General features: G+C 36.9%; 1 long non-coding RNA gene across 1 annotated transcript; it reads right to left on the reverse strand.

Annotated features, from left to right (window-relative positions):
- Nucleotides 1-6,625: 6,625 nt before the first annotated feature.
- LOC121133619 lies at nucleotides 6,626-13,439 on the reverse strand. Its single transcript, XR_005870539.1, has 3 exons — nucleotides 13,355-13,439; nucleotides 8,682-8,798; nucleotides 6,626-6,924 (listed from the first exon to the last, which is right to left on the reverse strand). It is a non-coding gene; the product is annotated as an uncharacterized LOC121133619 (long non-coding RNA).
- Nucleotides 13,440-27,427: the final 13,988 nt, after the last annotated feature.

Below are 27,427 nucleotides of genomic sequence, written 5' to 3' on the forward strand. Positions count from 1 at the left end.
CATCATATGGGAAGGCATGGTTCACTCTAGAGTCTCAGAATCGGCAACATAGTTCTTTGCCATTTCAGAACGAAGAGATCACCTATAAGGCTTGATCTGTAGATGCTTTCTTCATCTACAAAGAACAGTACCTACTTAAATTCACATTGTCACATTGTCCTGACAGGGGTTGTTCTTCCAATTTGGGAGAGACTTCTTTATTTTACGTTATTTTATGTTATGTTATTTTATTTTCTCTCTCTATCTCTCTTTCTCTGTGTGTATGATTGCTAAAGCATTTTTTAAGTTTTTAAATAATGAATTCATTTAACCCTGCCTGGACACAGTTTCCCTTCCCTCTTCCTCTCTTTCCAGTGTTTCTCCCCCACCTGATCTCTTCCCAGTCACCATCCACTGCTTCTCCTTTGTTTCTCTGCAGTAAAAGGCAGGTGGCCCATGGGTGTCAAACAGCAGTGGTACACCAAGTTGTAGTGAGATTAGGCACCTCCTCTCCTATTAAGGCTGGGCAAGGCAATGCCACAGGAGTAAATGGTCCCGAAATCAACTGTTAGTTGTTTCCTTCCCTTGGTAGCTTGTGTGGAATCTCCTGATACCATGAAAACCATTCTTGAGAGAGGAGGCTTTCAGGTCAACTTTTAATGAGCATCTTACTCATGAAAATGAATTTGAAAGATAAGGAATGCTGAAGAGATAAAAATTAGAGAAAAACTGAAAAAATAATGTAATCCAAGTAAATTATTTTGATATTAGTGTCTTACAAAAGAAACAGATTGAATATTGAAAGCAATATCTTCACTACTAGGAACACAGAAAAGAAAATTCAGATCGTTCTAGAACACATAAAAATAAGCTTTGTCATGAAGACTTGTTATCAGAAGCCTGGAATAGCAAGTCACATGATAAATGATGCCAAGGAAATCATTAAATTAAGACAGCTCATACCTACATCATGTACGAGTAAGATTTCTATTAATGTTCCTCATAAGGAACATGTGATACGAGTAGAATAATAATCTATATGAACCTTTGTATTTAGAAATTGTTTGCAGAGTAGCAGTTATGGGTTTTGCAAGGCTGTTAGCTCAATTGGGCCATTCAATCTCACCTATGCTTTTTCACAGTATCTACTTTTAACTTATTATATACTCGACAAGTAAGTCAGATTTGTGACCTGCATATATTTATGCTATTCTGTAACTTATTTTCTACCCAGTTCATATAGCCTTTTACAGAGTAAAACTTGTATTCTGATTATTCTTAGTTTCTATATTCCCACTTAAGGATGAATTTCATGTTTTACATCTAGTCACACAATATATGATCCTTTTTTGAATGTTTGATGTGGGTTTTTTTTGAGTTTTTGTTTCTGGAAATTAGTTTGCATGGTCATCTTTCAGCAAAAAAAATCTGTTTGTGTTGTCTCAGATGATTTTATCTACATGGGTTTTAACCAGTGTGAACAGCATCTACTAATTCAAGAAATGTATATGTTAGTTTCTTGTTTTCTATTTGTATATAAATTATATACCCTCACTACTCTAATGATGAAATGTACCATAGATTTAAAGTCTTAAGCCAACATACATTATTAATTTTCTACTTGTGCTGGTTAGAGGTCCTATGCAAGATAAAAGAAAGTCTGCGTTTAAGTCTACCTAAAGATCCAGCAATCCACCCTTAGGCATATACCTGAAGGATACACATTCATACAAGGACATCTGTTCAGCTATGTTCATAGCAGCATTATTTGTAATAGGCAGAATCTGGGAGCAGCTGAGATGCCCTCAACTGAAGAACAGATAAAGAAAATGTGGTACATTTACACAATGGCATATTACTCAGCACAAAACAAAACAAAACAGAAAAATGAAATCTTGAAATTAAAAGACAAATGGATGGAACTAGAAGAAACCATTCTAAGTGAGGCACAAAAAACATGGTATATACTCACTCATATACAGATATTATACATAGATCAAAGGATTACCAGATTACAATGCATGCCTCCAGAGAAGCTAGGAAACAAGGAGGAATGTAAGAAAGACATACATTTTCCCTTGGTGAAGGGGAAAGGGACAAGAGACCCTGAACAAATTAGGAGCATGGGGGAGGGGAAGAGAGGTAGGAGAAAGAGGAGGGGAGAAGAGGAAGTGGGAGAAGAACCTGTAGGATCAGGAGGTGGAGTCCTGAGATAAAAATAGGAAAGCAAGAAAAGAGACACATTGATAGAAGGAGTAATTATAGGTTTAAAGAGAAACCTGGCACTAGAGAATTTTACAGAGATCTATACGCATGACCCCAACCATGATCCTAAGCAATTCTGGAGAGGCTACCTTAAATGTCCTTCCCCTATAATGAGAATGATGACTACCTTATAAGCCATCCTAGAGCCTTCATCCAGTAGCTGATGGAAGCAGAAGCAGATACCCACAGCTAAACACTGAGCCAAGTTCCTGGAATCCAGTTGTAGAGAGGGAGGAGTGACAAACACAGGGATCAGGACCATTCTTGGAAAACCCACAGAAAGAGATGACCTATTAAAGTGGGAACTCGTGGACCTCAGTCTGACAGCTGGGAACCAACAGAGGACAAACCAGGCCCCCTGAATGTGGGTGTCAGCTAGGAGAACTAGGCAGTCTATGGGGTCTCTGGCAGTGGAACCAGGATGTATCCTTAGTGCACGAATGGACTTCAGGAGCCCATTCCCCATGGAGGGATGCTCTCTTAGCCTAGATACATGGGGGAGGGCCTAGGTCATGTCCCAATTGATGTGACTGTGATGATCCCCCATGGAGGTCCCTGGGGGATGGGATGGGGGTGTCAGTAGGTCAGGATCATGCGAGGATGGGAGGGAGAGGGAACTGGGATTGATAATGTAAAATAAGATTGTTTCTAATATAAATAAAATTTATATAAAAAGAAAGGCTGTGTACCAATGCCGGGAGTCTGAACAGGAGATGCTATTTCCCAGAACCAGAGGCTTCTCAATTTTTAGCTCATGGTACCTGCTTTGTCTTTAACCAGAAAAGAGCTGATGAAAATTTTTCTCTTCATGTTAATGTTACTGAGACATTTTGCTACGATATGAATTACAATGCTATTTGTGATTTTATTAAACTCATCCTGATATTCCGATGTAATTTCTGCACCTTAAGATGATGTAGTTATTCGTTTTATGTAAGCTATAAATTTAATAAACTTTTTACCATGCAGCATAGAATACTTGATTTCCCAGGATAAGACAGTGGATGTCTTTGGCTTATTGTTCTGCCTGAGAAAAGGTGTCTTTGGAAATGCAGTAAATAGTTGAACAGTATTCATTTATATTAACTAATGTATTGCTTTTGTATAGTTCCAGAAACACAAAGGTGCCAACATTACTTGGATTTTGTGACCTTCACTTGATTTCTTTGAGCAAGTCATTTTTGGTTAAGATGGGAAGATTTACTTAGACCATTGTTTTAATAACTAATGTTTGTGTGTGTGTGTGTGTGTGTGTGTGTGTGTTACTGTCCCAAGTAATGCATAGGGGATGTAACTCTTTCTAGTGCTTATCTATATTTATATTCCGCAACACAAAGCAAGCAATGACAGAAATTCAGGTGAAAAACAGCTTCATGTTTTTTGAGATTTTCACTTTGTACATATTTAAAATTTTTTTAGAGTTTCACGCATTTGTATTGTATTTTTTATTATTTCCATTGCTCCCTCCTCCACGACAAACATTGGTGTCCTTTCTGCATACTCTTTCAGTTTCATGACCCTTTCTTCTGAATTTACTATTATCTCATACATATTGAATATAACCTACTGATTACATGTAGAGTAACTTGCATGTGTTTAGGACTGAACTTTTGGGATGGAATAAGGTTATTATCCCGGGGCTTGTCACTGGAGAAAACTGATTCACCCAGTCTTGGTAGTTAGTGACTTCATCTCTTCATCTCTCAAGATGTGGCCTTCTGAAATTCCTTCAATCCACACTGACAATATCACAACTTGTTTTCATATTATACAGGTCTGTTTAGGAAATGTTATTTTTGAGGTTACAGGGACATAGCATTGCTGTCATAACTAGAAAAAAAACATCTTTCAGCAGGCAGGCTTCTCCTCTGGCTCAAAAATATAAAACCTCAAATACCAAATGTTATATCAAAATAAAACTGGGCTACAAATTACATTTTTGTTTCTTTATACATGTCCATATACCTTATTATCCATATGTGTCCTTCATGTATGTAGTGGCTGTCATGGCTAGAAGAGGGAGCTGAATCTCGGGGAACTGAAATGATAGTTCCTTGTGGCCACCTAAACAGGTTCTCTGTTGCAAATGTGATAGTTGCAATTTCTGGCAGTCGCTTGGTTGTCTTTCAGCCCTCAATGAATTGCATTCTTACCCAATGGTCCAGTATGATTAATGAGAAAATGAAGGTTATAAGTCAAGAATAATTGCACCTATATACATTAAATGCAGCTGGATAGACTCACAGTTTGTCTCTATCCCTTGATGACCATCAGTTTGAGAAAATAAAAGAAATCTGGTATGAGGGTAGAGCTGAGCTCCATGATTCTCTAAGTTAATTAATGGTCAGTCCAATATGTTGCACACCAAGGAAGTAAAACAAGTGGAGAATGCTTTCGTCCCTATAGTTCATAAACTAATGATAGATCTGCAAACAATTTTTTTTATTTTATGTGCCTAATACTAATTTTTAACATTGGATCCTTGGAGTTCCATATGAAATATCACATAAATTTGAACTATATACAAAATGCTGCTTTCAACTTGTGTTATTTACAGGCCATCTATTCCTAAGTATTGGATAGTATTTGTTAAATCCAGCGTCTCATCTCGAGTATATGCATTTATTTTTTTTAATTTCTAAAATAAATAAAATTTAATAACCATTAGGTGTTAGCTAGAGAAAGGTAAGAGAAGAACAAAACTGGTTTCCCTCAATCAGACAATAACATTTAAAACATTTTTTAAAGAATGTTTGGAATACAGAAGCATAAATAATACGAGAAAGGGAGATTTCACTAATTATAACTTGTAATTACCTTCAGGCTAACATTTATCCTACAGATGAAAGCAATTTTATTGTTGTTGTTAATAAAACTGTCCAACATTGTTAAGGAGGCTTTATTGTTACCTAAATGAATTTCTTATAATGATTCTGTTTCATCATGTAATGAGGATGGGACTTAAGACTAACACCCCAAAATTAAATAATTAATTACATTCAGCTTCAATTACAATTACTAATTGATACAAAGTCACCAACTTACCTCATTCCTACAGGTAATGAATTTCATAACTGAGTTATTGAATAAGTGGTTAGACCATTTTAGGGAAGTAGTTCTTATACACTGAATAATTAGGCAAATTTTGCCTTGCTAAGGACCTCAAGAAAATGGCACCACAGTGTTCTAGAGATAAAATTCCCCCATAATGTATTTGCTTATAGTTTTCAGTTTGATTATGAAGGTTCTTTGATAGTTAACTCTAACAAAAGTCATAAATGTGATTTATCTCTTTAGTCATTCTAAATCCTTCTCTTTTCTATTTCCCCACAATTGTAAGGTAAAAGATGTGACTGGAACTGTTTTATTTGTTTGTTTGTTTGTTTAATGTTGTCAATAATGGCTGCCATTTAGTAGAATCTCACTTGTGATATAGGTTACTGTGAAAGGAAGACAAATTATAAAGTAGAATTTTGATTAGCCTAATATTTCAAGCAATAACAGGATAGATTATTAAATATGATGGGCAAATTGGATTGGCCTTTGTATACATTCTTGGATTTTCAGGGCATGGAAATATCTGTGAGAATATTTATTCAAATGAAGTAGTTGATCTCAGAGCATTTAATTCACAGAGTTATGATCTGTGAAAAAGGAATTTCAAAAATAAATACCTTTTTGAAGCTACCAGGAACTTGTGACCCCCATTAACTTAAAGCAAACAAATAAACAAACAAAAACCAAAAAACGAGAAAAAATTGATCTACTTGTACTAGCTATGGTTTTTGTTTTCCTCCAGAAGCCAAAGTTATATTAGGTAGAGTCAGGATAGCTCCAATAGCTTGTAAAATGATCAACATTGTCAACCAAACCTATATAGTTACTTATTAAACTCTTCCCTGTGTGTCCTTTTCAAACATTCTCCCTAGCTCACTGCAGACATGTAATACCTGGGGTAGGGGAAAATATTCATGTAATTGGCTAGATTAAGACAGCTTTGGGCTTCAGCTCAGAAATTTGAAGTGTGTGTGCAAAGCAGCTAATCTACCTGATGAGAACTGAATGTCAGCTGTGGCATCGACTGTCACAGACACTCCACAGTTCACACATACATGACAAATGTTAGTGAGTATGGCTGGAATTACTGAAACAAGCTTTCTTTTTCATTAAATTTATATTTTTAAATTTCATTTTACAATCCAAACAAAGTTTTCCCTCCCACCCCTCCTCCCGCCCACCCCTCATTTCCTCCAAAGCTCACCCCTATATCCACTCCTCCCAAAGGGAATGTGCTCCACGGGAAGTCAAGAAAGCCTGGCCCATTAAGGTGAGGCAGGACCAAGCCCCCCCCCGCATTAAGGCTGACCTTGGCCACCCACCGCAGGGAATGGGATCCCCCAAGTTAACTCATGCACCGGGAATAGATCCTGGTCCTACTGCCAGAGGCCCCTCAGATAGTGCAAGCTTCACAACTGTCCCCCACGTGCAGAGGTCCTAGTTCGGTCCCATGGAGGTTCCACAGCTGTAGGTCTAGGATCCGCGAGTTTCCACGAACTCAGTTCAGTTGTCTCTGTGGATTTCCCCTTCATGATCTTGACCTCCGTTGCTCTTCTTCTCTCTTCCCACTCCTCAGTTGCATTCTGGGAGCTTCTCCTGGTGCTTGGCTCTGGATCTCTGCATCTGCTTTTATCAATTACTGGATGAAGGCTCCATGATGCTAATTAGGGTAGTCACTAATCTGATCACAGGGGAAGGCCAGTTCAGGCACTCTCTCCACTATTGCTATGAGTGTTAGCTGGGGTCATCCTTGTGGATTCTCGGGAATTTCCCTAGCACCAGGTTTCTCTCTCACTCCATAGTGGCTTCCTCTATCAAGATATCTCTTTCCTTGCTCTCCTTCTCTGTTCCACCCACCCCCTTGACCATCCTGTTACCTCATGTTCTCATCCCCTGAATGTCCCAGGTTTACCCCCTTCCCAAGGCTATCTGTGTGTCTCACTTAGGGTCCTCCTTGTCACCTAGTTTCTCTGGAGCTGTGGATTATAGATAGTCTGGTTATCCTTTGCTTTAGATGTAAAGAACAGGAAACGAATTTTTAAAAAAGAATTCCATGTGTAAATAAACATATCCATAAAGGCTATTTTTATCATAAAGCTGATACTTAAATTTGGAAGCCACAGACACAAAATCAATTAAAATTGATGTCCTTCTAATAGCACCTAAGGAGAAAATTAAACACCATCCCAGCCACAAATCCTTCATCTCCAAGAATGACCTACATGCAATTGTTGCTATACATTGTTGCTACAGACCAAGAGTAAATCCAGATACTTGTATTCTGCTAAAAGAATGTAGCAGGAGACCCACAGCCAGAAAATAGGCAGAGTGGAGATACTTGTAATACTCAGCCCTAAAAGGGATATAACTATCTAATTGATCTGTTCTGGGCTAAAAGAAAACAATATTTGAATCCATTCCATATGTTGTCCTTCTTTACCTAAATAACTTCACCATAAGTTAATGTACTCAATATGTTTATTCCAGGTCTTTGAGGTGGCCTGATACCTGGAGATAGTGTTTTTATGACTGTAGGTTTTAATCTAACATATGTTGAATTGTTTGACTTAATTATAGAATCCCACAAGCATCCTTAACTGATCACTGCAGACAATGGAATATCATTAGATTGGAGAAAGAGAAGCACACACACACAAAAATGCCTTCCAGGTCAAAGATCTTATAGGAGTTTTAGGAATGATTTTGAAGTTTGTGGTGAATAGAAATGAATTAATCATAGTCTTTAAAAATAAATGAATTTTCAAGCACACATAATTTCTGTTTAGAGACAATTTTGCTTGAGAAAATGGTTACTTAATTCTAATTAAACTGACCAAATTGCTAGCCCCCTAGGATATAGAACTTTGAAAAACATAGACTAAAATGGAAAAACACTTGCAGTGGCACCCGAATTTTAGAATGTGACATAAACAGAAATGGAAGAATGGTGAATATGTGTTAGCTGAAGAAGACAAAGACGGAGGTATGTTGCCAAGCGGTAGTGGCACACGTCTGTAAACTCAGAAGGCAGAGGCAGGCAGACCTCTGTGAGTTTAAGACCAGTCTGGTCTACAAGAGCTAGTTACGGGACAGCCTCCAAAGCCATAGAGAAACCCTGTCTCGAAAAACAAAGATAGAGGGGTGTTGACTCCATGAATGATACTGTATAACAGGTTTATACCTACTAGACATACAGGAGGAACCACCTCCTTCGGGGCTCTGTATTTCCTGGGGGCTTGTCAGGCTGGATCTTACCAATGCAATCTGTAGTGCAGTCATTTCTGAATGGTGGGACTTAATTGATATGTATAATTTAAAGATCTCTGTGTTGTGTTTCTGTCCGTATGGAAAAGAGTCACTTGTGACCCCAGGGCTCTAACCTCTGAGACCATTTTTAACTTCAATGATCACAGGCTCTCTTCTCAGCAAGGAACATGTAGTCTTGAGGAAACTGAAGCGTGGATCGACATTTCTGCTAGCCTTCTGGCTGCCTCATGCTGCAGGTAAGTTACAGATGTAAGCCTTAGTTTAAAGATCATTTGAGAACCCAACTATAAGAGAAGATTGAAAATCAACACAGTGAATGCTTAAGATTTAAACACAGTGAATGTTTACATATATATAGATGAAATAATTAGTGGAGGGATTAGTACATTATATATTAACTCAAATTTGATTTGTACCCCTGTAAATTTTAATAATCTGCCGACTTTATAGAAAAATGCAAATATAACACAGCTTTCTTATTGACATATGATCAATTAGTAAATTGTTTCTCGCATGCCTAAGTCAAATTAAATAACTATTGCCAATCACCTCTTTGCATTGATTGGAATAATCTAGAAAGCACAGCACTCTGAATTTACCCATCATGGCCACTGGATGCCAGTATTACGTTGTGCCTGTTCATTAGTTTCAGCTTGTGATTTCTTTTGCATACTTCAAAATGCAGACACTGGCCTTTATAAAGAAAAACTTCAAGCAAAAATACAAAGTTATATCATCTTAGAAAGCATTTATGTTTAGTCAATCCAGCATTTAAGTCCATTTTTAGCCTGCCAAAATGTGTTGCCTAGCTCTGAAGCAGAATTATGTAGGCTTCTCTTTGTTTAATATAAGTCTATTCATCTTTTGCACAATACTGTCGGATTCCACGGAATAATTACACAGTTGTCTATGTTTCTTGTTACTACCTTTTGTTACAACTTTGCTAAGATAATTGCAAAATTGTTAAACTGGGTCCTGGGTATGAGTCAAAGGGCTTGAAAATTATTGAATTCAATAACACCAGACTTAAAACATATATGCCACAACGTTTTAAATATCCTACAAATATTCACTAATGTATGGATATGAGATCTTTAAAATATAATATAAACAGTGTTTAATATATGATCACAGTTTAATCAATTTGTATTTAGAAACTGATAATTAAATATTAATTTAATATTAAATTTAGTTAAGTTTCTTAAGTTGGAATTCTAGGAACTGATGGCAGTACATCCAGAGATTTCTACTGTAGTGAAGATGTTTACTCTTCCTCGTTTTATCAATGACTTTTTTTTTCTCCAAGTGATATTAAACCTGACAAGGTGGAGTGCATCTGAACTAACAATACCCTGGAGGCTAAGGCAGAAGAAATATGAAGTCGGAGGCCAGCTTGTACACAAAAGTTAGATGCTGAATCAAATTCAGAAAGAGAGAGAGAGAGAAAAGAGATGTGAGATTCACACAGCAAGGATGGGGAGGGCAAGAAGAAGACTGAAACATAAAATCTAAAGAACCACTATGAACAATGAACTGGATTAGACCACTGTCCGCTGCTTCTGCTCCTTGAGTGTAGTTATAGTAACAGACCTGGATTCATGAGAACTGTGGAGTGGAGTGATTAGTTTTCATCACAATTCTGGCTTATGGGAGGTATAGAGAGAACCAGTGTTTGCCAAGACTCCCTGGCTGTATCACAAGGTGTTGGAGAAGAAAGGGGAATGGCCCTATACAAAGGGGCCAAGGGTGTGTGATGAGCTCTCAAAATGACCACCCAATCAACTCCTGTTGCTTGGACACCAGTAATTTCCAGGAATGAAGTCCTTTATCTAATTACTTCTGCTTTGCATGGATCTCTAGATGCTTACAAACTTCAGGACCAGAACCTTCAGGAGAACTAAATGGTCCACACCAGAGAACCCTGTGATTAACTACACCGAAATTAAACTTTCAAGAATTTATGATGTGCACAGGGTATAATTGGTTTCACTTAAGATATTTCAGACAAAATTATCCTTACCAGTTCTCTGAAATACTAGCTTTAAATTATTTTATCTATATATCGTCTTTTCTTAAATGTTTACACAATATACTTTATTGGTTACAGATGCCTACTGTAGAAGATGAGCATATATATTCCTATATTTATATATGATATGTAGTTACAACTGTTGAACATATTAAAATCTTTTAAATTACAGAATTCAACATAATTTTAAACAAAACATTATGCTTATTGATTATATGTCTACTACACTATATTTATTTATTTTACATGTTAGTTTGAAGGACCATGCATACAACAGTACATATATGGAGGTCAGAAGATACCTTGTCAAAATGTTCTCTCTCCTTCCACTATATGGCTCTTGGGGAATAAGCTAAAGTAATCAGGTTGGATCCAACACCGTATGACTCCCCTTTTAAGGTTTAAACTTTGAACAGTCATTCAGAAATTTAATTTAAAGTGTATCCATGAGGGAATCGTTATACTGTCCATAAGTTCCTCAATATTTTAAGTGTGAAGATATAATAATTATAGTGATTAGAGAAAAACAATAACATTTATTACATGAAAATGCTAAATTATTTATATTTCCTTCTTTGACCAGTTTCATGTAGTATATAAGAAGATCCTTCATGTGGAAAATGTATGCAAATCATTCTGTGGGTGGACATCCCTCAGCCCTAGATGAACAGACAATGTATTAAATTTCCATATTGTATCTACTCAAGTAGGGAGAAATTACAGTTCAAATAAGATACGATTAAATTGAATTTAGTATCTTTCAGATTATTGAGATCATTCACTATTTTACAATTTTATTTGATCTATCAAATAACATCAACTTGAAAATAATTTGATTTTAATCCTGTTATACTTGAACCTTCATCAATTCCCATTATAAATATTTAATAGAAACTGCAAATTTCTATAATGGAAGAAATAGTTATTTTAATATTCATCAGGTATTTTTCTGTTTGTACAGCCAGATCACATATATTAACTTATTGCTTAAAATTTTATGGCTGTAACTTTTCTTCTATGAAATTTTGAACCTTACAAACCAAATTACTAAGGTGTCCAACTACTTTCATATTAGTCCTGAAAGCAGAACAAAAACAACCTAACTTTGTAAATTGTTCTTCTCCATTTATGAACTGCTTATTTAAAGAAAAACATCTGTTTATAGATGCAAAGCAAAATTAACTAAAGATTATTAATGCCATTTTCTACGTCTACATTTCCACATTTGCTTAAATGATAAACAGGAATAAATGGTATTTAGTGGCAACAAAAGCTGACTCCTGGGGAACTTTTCAAGTTCCCTAACTTAGCAACTCTTTTGAGAATCAGCTGCAACTCTGAAAAAAAATTGGCGTGGAATAATAAGTATATATCATGAAGAAGGTGTTTACCATCTTGCAAAGGACAAGATGTCTCCCCATTTTAGTTGACTCTGTGTAGACTATAAGACAGGCTCTGGCCAGGCGGTGGTGGCACACGCGTTTAATCCCAGCACTTGGGAGGCAGAGGCCGGCAGATCTCTGTGAGTTCGAGGCTGGGCTGGACCGACAGCCTCCAAAACAATACAGAGAAACCCTGTCTCATAAAAACAAAAAAAAAAAAAAAGACAAGCTCTGGCCATTTCAAAGTAATGCCATTTTAAAGATCAAGATATATATATTCATAGCAAGTATATATACAAAGAAGAGTAATCAGACTTGGCAATTTGTGTAGTGTCCATTTCTTTACATAAAGTGTATAACATGTTATAATTGGCTACTACTCGTTTTTAAATGAAAATCATATATGGTAATAACTTTATGTCTTTAAATTCTAGTTATTGAACCTCTTGTATTTTCTTTAACAGATGTCAGTTTGTATATAAGAGCAGATGCTACTGTGGTATTTTAAATATTCACTTGCATATGAGAATTGTAATAATAGCTACATTTAAAGGATGATTATGTTAGGCATATTTGAGTCTTGTAATATTAGCCGCAGCAAGAATGGGACAAAAGGATCAGGAATTCAAGGTCATTCTTGGTTATATATGGAATTTTAGGACAGCCTGAGCTACTTTAAAAACTGTTCACAATTTCAACGTTTATCACCAGGACCTTTCATTTGGTCCACAAAATAAAATAATTCATTAATCACTTGCATGTATCTAATGATACTCATAAATTTAAGTAAATGTTATCTCTACCTTCAGATATCCAGATATTCAATGGAGCGTTAGCAAGATAAATGAAGGTCAGAGCTCAAGGGAATAGAGGAGGAGCAGAATTTAAGTTAAGAAGAAAACTATTTTATTGAACATGGCAATCAGCACTTTTGGAGATTCTTATTCAGCACATATACCTGGCCAGATCTCCTGCAGTCTGAAATAGAATGCAATCTCTATAACTCATATTCATAAAAGAATATGTTCTATTTTAGAAACCAAGAGTAGCCGATTTCTCCTCTCTTATCAGTCCTCTCTTCTTCGTTCACACACCCCACCCCCTTCCTATGATCTCTGTATGTAGCCTTGGCCAGCCTGAAACTCACAAAGATCCTCTACCTCTGGCTCTTTGGTGCTGGAATTATAGTTCTGTGCCACTATACTAAGCTTGGCATGTCTATTTCTCTAGTGAACTTATCCAAATTAAAACTGATGGCTCAGTCTTCTACCACACTGACTTAACTTCAAGCAATAACTTAAGTGGGAACCCTCACTACAGGCAAGCAGTAGAAAGTGTGGGTTTCTTACAAACCTTGTTTGAGCCCATAACTTACCCAAAAAGATCTCATCATACTAGATGTTGTATTATAGCTGAAAAATTAAAAGTAGATTCAAATTGAGAGACACATGAAGTAAAACCATTAGAATTTCTAGACCATAAAGTTCTAGAATCCTTAAGAAAGCATTCCCATTCTGACAGTAATGTATGTCAATACTCAATACAATCCACTCACCACAGGCTCCACACTTGATCTGCTCAAGTGCACATGACTGAACTGTCAGAAACAATAAAATCAGTTTCCTCGCAAAGTTTTGTTTGAGGTATTTTGGTCAGAATATGGTAATTAGATAGATAATAAAGCATGAAGTCCACTATAAGTGACAAAAATATGATTCTTCCACAGGAATGGGATTTCTCAAGTAATTGAAGCGGAGATAATGAGGAAAGTCTGTTGAAGACAAGCGGAGGAGAAGAGTGTGAAAAGAAAGAAGGAAGGGGAGAAAGAGGAAGTCTAAGAATCGACAAGGTAGACTTGCTAATCTGGAGGCACGTGGAAGATTTTGTGTTGTAGCAGTCTTCTGGCAGGACCTCCTTTTCTTGATGATAAAGCACTCTCTCTATATAAACTATCTACCATTATGTGTGACTCACTGTGGAAGAATACTTCCTTTCTTCAAAGTCCTCATTCCACAAATTCTAACTTCATCATTTCTGGAAAAACATCCAAAATCATCCAAATTGGTTTTATAAAATACTTTATAACTCGGGGTCAAGGCAGATTGACCCATAAAGGTAATTTGGTAAGAGACTTACTCACAAAAATTAGGTACAATGGTCAGTGAAGTCCTTCATGAACATCTTCTAATTTGATTGTTGTAATTAACATAGTAACCCATTGCTCAGTATTTTTGTCTTCTAAAATATTTTAAGTGCAATAGCAATAAAAAGGTGGTGCTTTAGAGTCTCCTAATTTATTTATTTTTAGTTAGCTTCCTAAATACCCAAGGGCCCAAAGCAGACAAAGACTGTTGTATCTAATTCAATAGGAATAAAAGGAAGAGAATCTACAGGTAGTGTGTCATAGGTGGTCCAAAACAGAGTTGCTACCCTTTCCAATACTTAATTCTTGTTTCAGATCCTCAATTACTGCAATGCTAGACCAAAATGATAGTTAGTAACTTGGACCATATGGAAAGAAAGGCAGAACCCTGGACTGGTAAGATAATGGTTTATAGAGAAAAGCATAAAATTAAAAGATGAAATCCTGCATTAGAATTTATTTCTCCAGAAGAAAGAAAACCTGTAACACAGACCCGGATTCTTTCATGATCATAGAGAAGCTGTCTAAGGCGTGAACATTTGTAGATCCCAGTTTTCTCTAGGTTTGACTGTGAGTGTAAAGCTGATAATTGATTGCCTATCTCTCGTAAACTTTTGTATCCACTTGCTTATTTTGTTATCTAAATTGTGGAAATACTAATCCCCATAGTACACAAGTCATTGTAATGAATCTACAGGGACAAAGCTGTGTCAATTACATCTATAAGTCTTATGTCGTAAGTCCAAGAATGATTAATTTGTTATCTTTCTGTTCCAATCATGCAAGATGATAGAATTCATTTGACAAGACTGGAATTCAAGAAATTATCAAAAAATGTTACAATTTGTTCTCAGACATCTACACATCCACACCTTGGTATGCATGTGTATAGGCATGCATGTACACACACATTCTGATAAAAATGAAATTTGAAAAAATATTCTTTTCAGCCGGGCGGTGGTGGCGCACACCTTTAATCCCAGCACTCGGGAGGCAGAGGCAGGCAGATATCTGTGAGTTCGACACTGGGCTGGCCGACAGCCTCGAAAACAATACAGAGAAACCCTGTCTCATAAAAACCAAATATATATATATATATATATATTATTCTTTTCAACTCATCTAGCTAAGTTATGGGTATTTTTTGGTATCATTTCCTCTTTTACTAGGAAGACAGCATTAAACTTCCAAAACTATAAAATACCGATCATTTTAGTTATGGTTGGTGAGTTAACCACATAATACAAAGAGCTGCCAGTATTATCAGAGTGCTCTCTGGGTACTAGAATTGGGACAAATATTCAAATTGTATTCCAGTACAAGATGTCTCCTATATTTTTCACTGTATTCTGTCATGGGAATTCCTCCATTTGGAAAGGTAAATATACAATTGTAAAAGAAAAATGTAATCAATAAAGCATGCATATATAGTATAAACGTAGGAAGTTAATTCATAGGAACATTCCTAATTGTAGAGATTATTTAAATTCCTTTTTTTTGAAACTTGAAATCAGAACCATAGAAACAGAAGAGAATGAGAGAGGAAGATAGACAACTAGAGTGAGCAAGCAAGCAAGAATGACCAGGAAGCAGGCTCTCTCTGTTACTGACAGTGCCATAAGTAGGGCTCAGCATCCTAGAACCAAGGGCATCAACATTGATTTTTCTCTGCTTCATGGAACTAGAATGCTTTCTGGCAGAAACTGTGGATCCTGACCTTAGAAGAGAAGATGCACTTCGTAGTATGCTTGTACAATTCTTATACTTATGCCAAGAAAGGTGATGGAGTAGCCAGTACACTTAAGGCAAAGAGAAGAGAGTGACAGCTAGAAACTTTATTTGAGATTGAAGATGTGTAGAGTGTAAGCATCTCCTGCTACTCTCTTTACTTTTATCCCCACCATCCATATTCAGGACAGACTTATGTAAATGTGGAGTTTGCATAGAGCCAATCTGCACATCAAAAAGAGTAACAGGTGTCACACAGCAATGAAATAGGCTGCTATACTAAACACAAAATAGTGCCTTATGGATTATCTGGGATCTGCTGATCTCTGCCACCCTAAATGAGCACATATTCCTTTATGTTTCTTGTTAAATGTTAAGATCTTTTGCTTCAGTGTTAATTTGATTACAAATTAATCTCATTGCGTTGTGTGAGTAATTAAACTCAAAGTGTAGTGTTTCTATAACTAAAAAGGCTTCAAGACATGCCTAATAAGGGAAAGTAGCTTTGTTTTCCATTGTTTTATTTCGAATCCTTTGTTTTGAAAGTTAACAGTAATAGGACTATATGGCTGTAACAATTTCCTCTTATTAAATTCTTTCAATTTTGAACCTGGGTATTAGAATGCATTTCTTTAAAGGCATCATTTATGCAGTTATAAAACTAACTGGATTATAGAAATAAAACATTTAAACACTACAAATAAACTTCATATGATATCAATAAATTAAACTGACCAAGAAACAAATTGGCCTACAAATAGAAATCAAGGCTTAATTGAAATAAAAGTAACTTTAAACAGTAAAAACATAATCAAAATGATATTCAAATTTCATCAAACTACTATAAAATACCATCCAAATGAGACTGCATTAAAATTTATAGGAAATGGTGGAAGCATGATCTTTAAAATTACCAGAGTTTCATTTAAGAAATGGCAATTCCTGAAAGAAATTATGATGACAATGAATAACCCATCCTGAGATTGTACATGACTGTATTATTATCTGTCTTAGTTACTTTTCTATTGCTGTGATGAAACATAATGGCTAAGGTAAGTGAAAAAAAGAAAGCATTTAATCTGGGCTTACCCTTTCAGAGACTTACAGTCCACAGTTTCAGAATGAAGTAACCTCTTAGAGCTTGCATCTTTATCAACAACCATGTAGCAGAGAGAGAGACAAAAAAAAACTCCCATGGAAAGGCATAGAAATTTTGAATTCTCAAAGTCTGTCCTCAGTGACACACCTATTCCAATAAGGCAACACCTCCTACTTCTTCCAAACAGATATTCAAATATATAAGCCCTTATAATATTATCATTCAAACCAACATATTGTCTTAGAGAAGAAATGAAGTAATCTTGGGCATGTATGTTCAACTCACTAGTTTATGGCCATTCTCTTTTGTGAAGCTTTGTACTACACACTATGTGTCCTTTGTGTAGGCGTGGAATAAATCCTGTCTCCTTCAAGACTAAGTCAGTCTGTTTTTAAAGAGTGATTTGTGCTGAAAAATCCTTTTGAAGTCCCTCTAAAAGCACATTTTATAAATTTCCCTGACTTCTGAGTCACAAGAAGACTGTGTAGTGAAGTTTTTTGTTTGTATCATATCTGGTGCTTCCTGATACCACAGTATTTTGGTAGGCATAATAGTTTCTAGTTTATGTTAATTATATATTCATTGTTAACATTCTGGTTATTTAAAAAAAACGCTATGCTGCTTTGAATTGGCATTCTTGTAGGGTAGCATGAAAATGGGTTTCAAAGCAGGGTAGGGAAGACAGTTTGAGAAATCAAGCATTGACACAGTGGGTTGTCAACTAGATCCAGAAAACTTGCAGAGATCTTGTTTTCTGACCTTCTCTTTTGATAAAAAGCTGGAAAGAATCAAAAGGAATTTGGAGTGATGAATCTCCAGTTGATATTATTAGTTGAAATTATAATTTGGATTGAAAAACATGCACAGTAAAATAAAATTCCAACAAAATCAGACATATTTATGCCAAATAATGTAACTCATTAGGGGCTTACCTTATTATTCTACTAATTTACCAGTTATGAGAATATTAGAATACTCTTCTCTGTATTATGAACTTTTTGAAGACAGATATCCTACTTTCTCTCTGTTTAAAAACATTATGTCTGTCTCAATGTGCACTATGGCAACCAAACAAATGCAAGGTAGAAAAATATCATATTAAGTATTAATTTAATTAAAAGTAAATATTCCATTCACTTTTGTTTTCAAAGCCTTCATTTGGAGGCAAAATAAGCTTGAATGACCATACTGGCAGCATGTTTGGTACCTCAAAAATGCCAAATGATTGTTCATCATTTAAGTATAGAACTCTGGAAAATGATGGGGGAGATGCCTTTTCTGATACATCTCTGATGAGAAGCCAAAGGTTTGCTGAGTGGAGGGTTGTTCATGGAACAGTTTAAGACAAATATCCATGCTTCAGGAAACAGACCTCTCATTGTACAAATCCTAACGCAGCCATTATTGTCCATGTTTAATGCATAGTTGTTGTGATGGGAGTTGACTATGCCACTAAAATAGAAAAACCAGCTGACTAGCAATGATCTGGCAAGCCAACTGGAGAAATCAAAGTTAACACTCAAAATAACAACCATGCAACAATAAATGCAACTGTGAAACATGATTTTGCTGCACCATCTGACGTAATGGGGCGGTTTTCCTACTGTAAGATAGTCAGATAAATCCTATACTCTACTTTGATAACATTAGAACTCCCTCTTCCAAGGTGAGAGGCAATCTTCCTTTCTGGATAAAAGGTCTGGGACAGGGAATCTAATTTCTAGTCTTAGGATCTTGCCTGTCTTAACACCCTAGCTAATGTATCCTTTATTAAATGATGGTACTGCCAAATAAAATGAATTATGCTATACTATGTTCTGTCCTTTATATTTGGAATTATAATTTTAATATACTTTAATATGTGTTATAGCATTTTAAATAATAACATACATGCATATATTTTCAACAGGAGCATCATGAAAACTTTCCATATAACATTGTAATATTCACTGAAAGTAATTAATTGCATATATTCTTAAGTATTCTCCATGATAAAATAACTTGTCTGAAATTTTTGCAATAAAACATTCATAATGTATGTGAATCCAAATATTTAACACCTCACTAATTTCCAGAGTATTTGACTTAAATTGGAACTTTTCATCTCTTAGGAAAATATTGGATAGAGCTGTCGTCCTGAGCACAGTAACGCCAATGAAAGAACACTTAATGAAAACAAATAATTATACCTGTAGCGCTATTTTTTTCTGTTGCCAGTTTGAATTCAAATTAACATTGGAAATCAAACAGCTGAAGGTTGTTCTGGAAAAAGACCTTATGTTTACAACTAAATAAATATGTCCAGGTTCACACAGATGAATTGAATGAGAGAAGGGAAACACACAATTTTACAAGATTAATGACTATCAAAAGTGGATCTTTGTACATTTAAGAATTCAGAAGAAACTCCCCTTAGTGAACAGCAATATAATGGATAAAAACCACAAAACATGATACCATCAGAGGACCAGTATGGGAGAAGTTTCCCCTCAATCTGCTCCTTCCAGCTCCTCCCACATCTTTTTCATTGAGATCCACTCTTTTTCTATCTCTAATGAGAAAATAATACGTTTCTGAGAGATAACAACAAAACATAAAATAAATAAAAATATGATAAAGAAATCATATCTAAGATGGATAAAGGAAGCCAACAGAAAAACGAGAGATTCCTCATAGAAGGCACTGAATCAGAGAACCACACATTTCCACATTAAGGGGCTCCATAAGAATAATAAGTTGAACGCTATAGTAACACGATTAACTCAGGCACTAACACCAACAATTATAAATGGGAACTCATGAAATTAAAATCCTCTGGACAGCAAAAGACTCTGTCATTTGATCAAAGAGAAAGTCTACAAAATGTAAAAAGGCTGTTATCAGCTACACAACTAATAAAGGGCTAAAATCCAATTATATAAAGAACTCAAGAAAATTGTTATAAACAAAATAATTCGATGTATATATGGGGTACAGATTTAAACAGAGAATTTTCAACAGAGGAGTCTCAAACAGTCTAGAAACACTTAAAGAAATGTTCAGCATCCTTAACATCAGGGAAATGCAAATCAAAATGACACTGAGATTCCATCTTACACTGTCAGAATGGCCAAGATCAAAACCAAAAGCCGTAGTTTATGCTACCAAGGCTGTGTAGTGCTCCTGCATTGTTGATGGGTGTGTACACCTTTACAGTGACCTTGGAAATCAATATGGTGGTCCCTCAGAGAACTGGGATTGATCTACCCTAAGATCCAGCTGTACTACTCATGAGTATATACTGAAAGGATGCTTTATCCTACCATAAGAACGTGCTCAGTCACGTTCATTGTTGATCTATTAATAATAGAAATAGTGTAGGACAAATTGCAGCCAGCCTACTCAAGCAGCAGTGGTCCTGTATCCGGTGCACACGCACGCCCCCCATGGGCATGCCATGCAAGGCAGGCACTTCCTCCCTAAACCAAGCCACCAAGCCTGCCTCTATGCCCAGAGACTGCCAAGCACTTCCTCCCTAAACCAAGCCACCAAGCCTGCCTCTATGCCCAGAGACTGCTAACCTGGAGGATTTCTGGCATGAGGCCATGGTGTTGGCCCCCTGGATTTTTCCAAAAAACATGTGGGACCCTGACCTCTGGATGCTGTGCTCTTTCTTGCCTGAAAGCGTGAGGTTGGCTCAGGAGTGACTCCCTTTTTCCTATGCTTTGATTGGAGGTATTGTCTTATTACTAGTCATTCTCTTTAAGAGCTTACTACAGTGTATTTCCAAACTCCAGGTTCTTATAGCACTTCAACACCCAGAACATGGCCCTGCTTGGGAAGTGTTTTGGGCCTGGCTCACAGAAACTCCTGAGGTATTAGTTTGACAGGCTTTCCTCCCACCCAGGCATGCTCCTCAGAGATGTCATCCTTCAAGGGTCTGTAGTCAGTGACGGATAAAGACATGTGAGGCAGGCCAACCTAAGGCAGGTATGCTCTCTGAGGCTGAGGTGGGAACAACAAGGCTGAAGCTAGAACTTTGACTCCCATTAAGCCACAAAAAATACACAAAAAAAGAAAAAAAGAAAAAGAAAAAGAAGATGGATATGTAAGAGAAACTGCAGAGAGCCTACCTAAACCACAGATGTCCTGAACCCTGTGCCCAGGTCCGCCCATGTGCACACCTGCATGCACACGTGTGGTAGGCACTTCCTCCCTGAGTCAAGTAGTCAAAGCCTGCCTCTATGCTCAGAGATGCTGACAGAGACACCTGACCAGAGACATCAATGAGGAAAGGACACACAGCAGAGTCAGTGCCTGAGCCAATGGGACCTTGGGAGGGGGTATAAAGTCAGGCCTAACTTTTTAATAAACGAGTCTGCAGCCTGCTCTGCTACTCACTGACTTCCGGTGTCAGAGTCGTTGGTGCTGCGTCTTCTCACCCCCTCCCCCAAGGGGTGTCTGAGCAGGGTCACCCGTAACAAAATAGGAAACAATCTAGATATCTCAGAGCAGAAGAATGCATACAGAAGATGTGATACATTTACACAATTGCTCAGCTGTTAAAAACAATGACATCATGAAATTTGCAGACAAACGGAGGCAACTAGAAAAAAATATTGGAAGTGAGGTAATCCAGACCAAGACTTGTGTGTGTGTTGTGTGTGTGCACATATGGTATGTATTCATTTTTCTGGATATTAGCCATTCCAAAAATGGTAAAAAAGCAGCAATCTGTAGACCCAGGGAAGTTAGGCATAGAGGAAATTACTGGAAGGACTTCTGGATCTTTCTAAGAGGGAGAAATAGAATAGATTTTATGTATATCCTGGAGTTGGGTAGAGGTGAGAACAGGATGGTCAGGTGGAAGAGGGGGAAGATGCGATTGAGGGAGAGTGTTGAGGGAGAAAAGAATGGAAGGGGACTTAAAAGGGGGTGTGGAAGCCTGGTGCAGTAGAAGCTTTCTGTAACATATGAAGGTGACCTTATGAACTTTCCAAATAATGCACCAAGTGTCACCAAGCAAAGCACCCAGCGCCAGAGTGGGGCTTTATGTAAACCCAGTTTGGATAATGCATTTATCTGATGTTCGTTTTCTCATCCAACTTCACATCTCTCAAAAGGTTCAGTCCCACTGGGTGCTTTCTTCGCTGTAGACCTGGTAAATAATAACACGCAGTGACTTCACCGCAGTCTCCAAGCTGCACCTATGGAAATATCACCCACCAGACGCAGTACCTCTATGGAAATATCACCCACCAGACGCAGTATTTCACCAGTTTTAAATTCACACTCATGTAAATTGTCCTGACAAGGGCAGAATGCAAAGAAATTCTTTGTCTGAATGTACCGAGAGTGGCTACGTTCAGTTCCTCACACAAAAAAAAAACAACTTAGGAATCCTGGTTTGAGGATTTGTGGCCTTCTGACTAAACTCACACCAGAATCAAACCTTAATCTCGGAACAAGAGTTTCAATCTCATTCATCAGAAAACGTTCCAAAAACATTCATCTAACAATAAATTCCAAAGCTTTATGAACTACACGTACTTGCCTGATTCCTCAATAACAGTTTTCTGTGATAGTTCTTTATCTCACTCTTTTGATCAAATGTTTGAAGAAAGCAACATAAAGAAGAATGCGTGTTCTTGTATTTGTGGGGAAGGCATGGTTTCACTAGCAGGTGGAAACTGTTTACACTGTGTCAACAATCAGGAAATAGTTTGAAAAGGATGTTGTGCTGGGTCAGTGAGCTGCAAGGCTTGCCCCAGTGACATGGTTCTACAAAGAAGGTTCATTTTTTTAGAGATCCTACCATCCTACTCAAAATTGCCACCCATTAGAAACGAAGCATTCGAACATAAAAAATGATGGAAGACATTTCATTTTCAAAACATGGTGGGAGATGTTGAGAGGTTAGAACTTTGAGTATCTAACTCTGAAAAAATATATATCTTAGGATTTACCTAAGAGAAGATAAACTCGATGAGATTAATTCTCAGGGCTTTATAAGAAGAGATGCTAGAAAAGACAGAAAACATGTTCACTGATGCTATTAGTTGATTTCGTCTACTGTCTGACTCTGCTACAGAGACAGAAAGGGATCACACTTTCTGAATAAGTGGTTAGTGAGTAAGGAACTACTAGAGTATTATTAAACACTACTAAATTATTTATAAGCTTAACCATGTATTTATCATCCATGCAAATTTAATGTTTGTATTTTCTTTAAACTGGCTTTATTTAGTTCAGGTCCAATTTGATTTCTCATTGGCAGCATTCAAACCATTCTCTGATACTACAGCTGCCTTCTAGAAAGTAGTTAGCAATATTGTTCCAAATAAGATCTTGAATATTCCTCCTTTTCTGTGGGCACCTGGAAATGGCTCTAGGGGTAATCGTGCCTTTTCTGAAGTATGTCTCTGCACCTTACAGCAAACCTCAACCACAAATGATTTGAGTAATTTTTAAATTATTTTATCTTTTTAGAAATCATTATAAGCTTCTCTGAACTCTAGGTGACCCTCTAGACATTCTTATTTTGTCCAGAGGCTTGTCCAATATTTGTGGCTATTGCATGCACCGTCCTTCATTTGCATGATATAATTTTATTGAAATAACTTCATAATAATGGGGAACTGTGTGAGGATTTGTGCTGACACACTTGCAAAACCCTTTCTCGTCTTATAAGCAGGCTACTTGTCTTATTTTGTGAGTTGGCCAGTAAGTTAACCTGCTGCTCTATCAGTGATGCTCTGGTTTTGTGATTGCTGAAATGGATTTCCAAGCTTCTGTGTACTTTTTATGGTTATTATTCTTATAGCAGTAACACAAGAAGAAGATGGTGTCAGGTTCGTGGAGGTGACCATAGCAATAAGAGGGAAAGGGAAAGCATCGATATATCCCTACGGATAAGAAAGAATGCTTGTAGAAACAATAGAGACAACGAGTCTAGAAAGGTGAAGAGAAGTCACTCCAGGATCCAGTCACAAGAACTCTTCCATGAAGAGGCAAGACCTAGCCTGAGAGATTTGAAAGCAGCTGCCTACAAAGGGCTGGGGCTCCTAACACTATGGCTTCCGTGACTATAACATTTGCCAATATAGGGATGAGCATCCAAGCACTTGAATCACCTGCTCAGGGATTATGCTCAGAAGACAACACTGCTGCCTGGGGATGTTTACTGCTGTGACTGTTGCTGCCAGAAAGCTCAGGGCAACAAAGGTGCCCATCTATTGATAATTCACTCCTAAAGCAGTAAGTCTCCAATACAAGTTCCCACAGTCAGAAATATCTAGCTTCTAAAACCTAGACCAAATGTACTTTGGCTTTAATTAAAAGTTTTAGGCTTCAAAGGATGTCAGTGAAACATCTAGACTTTTGGTAATCAAAGACCCAGGACTGGCAATTCTGGAGGAGTCCTTTTTCTCATGTCCCAGCTATTCCTGTCTAAGTAGAGAACACAGCTAGGTGATGGACAGCAGTGCTCAAGTGGGTATCACCAGATGTAGATGCTCAGCCTTGACCTTCATAACTGTGAATACAGACAACAGTTTCAAGTAAAACCGCAAATTTAATTATCCTTATAGCAATAGAAATTAGCCAATGGTCTACTTGAGTCATCAAATTAGCACTGCTTTCTTTAAAGAGAAGTCATACTTGCAAACAACATCCCGTAACTGATGGAAGCAGATGAAGAGACCCACAGCCAAGCACTGGGTTGAGATCCTGGAGTTTGGTTGAAGAGGGGGAAGTAGGATCATGTGAACATGTGTGCAGGGGGGGGATGGGGGGCAGTCAAGACCATGATGGGGAAAACCACAGAGACAGCTGCCCTGAGCTAAAGGGAGCTCATGGGCTATGGACTGATAGCTGGGGAACCCGAATGGGACTGAACTAGACCCTTTGAATGTGGATGACAGTTATGTGACTTGATCTTTTTTGGGGCAGCAGGGAGAGGGGGCTGGCAGTGGCACCAAGACCTATCTCAGGAATCAACTCTCTTGACCAATGTCAGCCTTGATACTGGAGGAGAGGATGGGGGGTAGAAAGAGAAGAAGGTAGGGTATGGGAGAAGGGGAGGGAGGGGGAACTGGGGTTGGTATGTAAAATGAAAAGTATTTTTAAAAAAAAATAAAACAGATAATAAGAAAAAGAAAATGAATCAACTTGGAACTCAGCATACTCAAAACTGCTTGTTATTATCTCAGTATTTTAGTAAGCAAAACTCAGAAATAGATCTTTTATGTTTCCTTACAATAAACTCACCTTAAGTAGTACTGTTTTTCAGATTTTTAATTGTTTTTGAAAGAATCAGTCTTTTAGTAATACAGCATACATTTTAATTTTATCACCTAAATAAAACTCTTTATTAAAATTCACTGGCTTTTGGAAAACATTTTCTCTCTAGGAAAATGAGAGTATGATGAGTCAGAGAAGACAAGCAGGCAGTAGACAGAGTAAGAGGTGAGAGTTGGAACAGAGAGAGTGGCTAGAGAAGAGAAAGTGAAAGCAATACATGAAAGGAAGACTTGGAACAGAAGGAAGAGGAGAGGAAGGCACTGAGTTCTTTGCTCCTTACATCAGTAGCTACAATACCCCAGTGACCAAGTTTACTAGACGAATCAAGATAATCTGGGGTAGAAAACACTAAAAAGAAAACCTGATAATTTCAATGCTTGAGAAGTAGCAAGCATTAAAGCAGGGTAGACAGGTATATAGAAAACAAGACTATTAAAAAGGTCAAAGAATATGTTGTAATTGATTCTCAAACACATTGTAAGAAACAGGTATTGTACAATACTGTCTCTATAAGCAGTGGGATATAGGTCAGGATGTGGCAAATTGTACATGAGGTGTTTTAGTATAACATTATACTTTCCACACATTTCACTATGAGATAGTGGCTGGTGAAAAATGGCTTCGTGCATATACCAAAAACATTCCCGTTGAAATGGTTAGACATGCAACATTTAATTTTATTTGATGTTTTAGTTCTTATGTGTTGTGTCCATGGACGCTTTGATTGCATGTATGCCTGTGAACTATGTGACGGAATGATGTCTGAAAAGACCTGCAGGAGTTGTCAAGGCCTCTGGAACTTGATTTCTAGACATTTGTAAGTCAGCATGTTGGTGTTGTTTATCAAATGCACATATTCAAGGAGAGGGGCAGTCGCATTAACTCCTGATGTATCTAAGCTGCCCTGGTGTGATGTTTTAAAGGCTGTATAATACATTTGACATAAATTAATGGACATTATTTTTAGCTAGTCAATAAATTTTCAGAATACGCCTTTTTTCAGGCTTCCATGATCCACTTCTCTTAACTATTTTCCCCTAAATAAGTTGGAGGCCACGAATTTGAAACAGAGCCAGGAGGAGTATACAGAAGGATTTGGTGAGAGGAGAGGGAAGAGAGAAATACAATTATATCTCAATAATGACAGAATTTTTTAGAAATTTGGTTAAATCTAGCTTCCAGTTTATGCATGAAGTTATGATGTAAAAGTCTTATTACATAATGTTATAAAATCAAAGCATAAAGCTCATCGGGTCACACCAAACACATAGGAATTTTGGAAATACTGTCTATTAATAATTGAAATGCCTAATTTTCTACTGAGGATTGAAAGAAATATTTTTAAGTATTTCTTTACTTGAAAGCAGACATTGCCTGCATGTGACTGTATTCATGTTGGATACACCCTAAGCAGACTAAATCAATGTCATATTCATAGACATATGGTGATAGATATAGTCAAAGTCATAGTCATGTGTAGTTGATTTCTGGGTTGAGTGTAACAGAACTTATTCAGTTCTAAGCCAGTAGATTATAGGGAATGAGGCAGGTTGTCACTGTTTTGATAAAGTTAGTTAATAAGGCAAAGAATAAAGGCTGATAGTATCCTGGTTACCCTGCATTACATCAGGATTTATATTAAAATACAAGAGTGAGAGAGACCCTCCTCTCTAGCTTGGAAAAATAACCATATTAAAAAAACTTTTTTAGTATTAATTACAAAGTGACAACACCAGTCCAAATTCAACCATGAAGGGTTCAATTCTGCATTAAAATGAGAGAGAGAGAAACACTGACGGTATTCACAATTGGAAAGTACATTCTGCCACAGATGCACGTTAAACCATTACAACAGCCATATGATGTGTGCTGTAATAGTTCTCTTAACATGAAAGAAGCAAGAGCATCATTAGTCACTACAATTTTTGCTTGCTCGTTTCTTAATTGAAGCATTTGAATTAAATGACATACACAATTGTGTATTTGTTTAGGGCACAACATATATACAATATAGAATGGAGCCTTCAGTAAATTTATTATTTCTAGTTGCCTTATGGACTTGCAAACTTCTTGTGTAGTGATTAAGGCAGAGGGTAAACATTAGTTTAATTTGATTTCTACTAGAATGCAGTAAAACTAGATTATAGGTAAATAATATGAAGTAATATGGCTGCTTAAATGTGATTGTATTCATAGAG

The sequence above is a fragment of the Mesocricetus auratus genome, unplaced genomic scaffold, assembly GCF_017639785.1.
Source record: "Mesocricetus auratus isolate SY011 unplaced genomic scaffold, BCM_Maur_2.0 Super-Scaffold_100023, whole genome shotgun sequence".
NCBI classification, from domain to species: Eukaryota; Metazoa; Chordata; class Mammalia; order Rodentia; family Cricetidae; genus Mesocricetus; species Mesocricetus auratus.